The sequence below is a fragment of the Gossypium arboreum genome, chromosome 3 (genome assembly GCF_025698485.1).
Source record: "Gossypium arboreum isolate Shixiya-1 chromosome 3, ASM2569848v2, whole genome shotgun sequence".
NCBI lineage: Eukaryota > Viridiplantae > Streptophyta > Magnoliopsida > Malvales > Malvaceae > Gossypium > Gossypium arboreum.
Window position 1 is genome coordinate 68,792,469 of NC_069072.1, and position 1,618 is coordinate 68,794,086.

Here is a 1,618-nt window from a genome sequence, read left to right on the forward strand (position 1 = left end):
GGGAATGATTCTAGTCTCAATGATAATCCAAATGGTCAAGATGCTAATCCTCTTACTAGTAGGGTAATACTAGGTATGAATGATTATTTGAATGGTTAGGGCACTAATCCTCATGTTCGTAGAGTGATAGACAGCCGAGACAAACGAATCTGGGAGCATGTTGTGCCAATTTTGGATGATTTGAATCCAGGGATAATCAGACCACAAATACAAGCTCAGTAATTTGAACTAAAATTAGTAATATTTTAGATGTTGCAAATAGTGGGACAGTTTGGTGGGTTACCCATTGAAGATCCAAGACTGTATTTAAGACATTTTCTAGAGGTTTGTAACTCGTTTAGACAATAGGGTGTTCCTGAAGATGCTCTATGACTTAAATCGTTTCCATATTCTTTAAGAGATTGTGCGAGAGCGTGGCTGAATTCTTTTCCTTCAGGAATAGTGGCATCATGGAATAATCTTTCCCAAAGATTTTTGCTATGGTATAATCCACCAACTATGGATGCCAAACTGAGAAACGACATCATGTCTTTTCAGCAATTGGAGGATAAAATGTTATATGAAGCTTGGGAATGATTTAAGGAGATAATTCAGAAATGTCCAATGGATGGATTCCAACACTAGACTCAAATGGAGATGTTTTATAATGGGTTGAATGCGCAAATGAGGATGGTAGTTGATGCCTCCAGCAATGGTACTTTGTTGGATAAATCTTATAATGAAGTATATGAGATTTTGGAAAAGACAGCCAACAATGATTATCAATATCCGAAAATGAGAGTTAGGATGGGAAATAGAGCTATTGGTACCATGGAGCTTGATGCAATCACCTCGATGACAGCCTATGTATCTTCTTTAGCGAACATGATTAAAATAATGAAAAATCCAATTGCAGTCCAGGAGATGAAATCAGCCTAGCTATCATGTGTTTTTTGTAATGAAGACCATATGTTTTACGAATGTCCATCAAATCCAGCATCTATATATTAATGGGTAATTTTAACTGAAATAATAACCCTTATTCCAACACCTACAATTCAGGGTGGAAGCAGCATCCAAATTTCAGTTGGAGTAATCAAGGTGAGGGGAATTTTAAAAATGTTGCAAGATAGAATGCCAACAGTGCACCACCTAGTTATAATCATCCTATGGTGAGGCAAAATGTACAACATGGTCAGGCCTCAGCATCATTATCATCATCACCTATGAAAGCTTTACTGAAGGAATATATGGCCAAGAATGATGTTGTAATAAAGAGTCAAGTTGCATCCCTACGAGCTCTTGAGAATAAAGTGGGGTATATAGCAAATGCTTTAAATTTGAGGCCACGAGGAGCATTTCCAAACAATACCGAAAATTCGAGAACAAAGGGAGAGAGTAGTACAAAGCTATCACTCTCAGAAGTAGGGACTCAGCTGGATGATGTTGATCAAGATGCCAAAACAAAAGAGGACAATTCCAGACTCGACCAGGAAAAGAATTCAGAACTATTTGAAAAGCACACTGCAACTGAAAAGGTAAAACAATAGCCTGTCATAGAAAAATCAGATCATTTTGCTGGTGGTAATGTCATAGCAAAACAATATCAACAACCTGAAGGACGACCACTTCTACCATT

General features: G+C 37.5%; 1 non-coding gene across 1 annotated transcript; it reads right to left on the minus strand.

The window, feature by feature from the left end:
• Positions 1–507: 507 nt before the first annotated feature.
• LOC128290832 (small nucleolar RNA R71) lies at positions 508–614 on the minus strand. Its single transcript, XR_008280617.1, has one exon. It is a non-coding gene; the product is annotated as a small nucleolar RNA R71 (small nucleolar RNA).
• Positions 615–1,618: the final 1,004 nt, after the last annotated feature.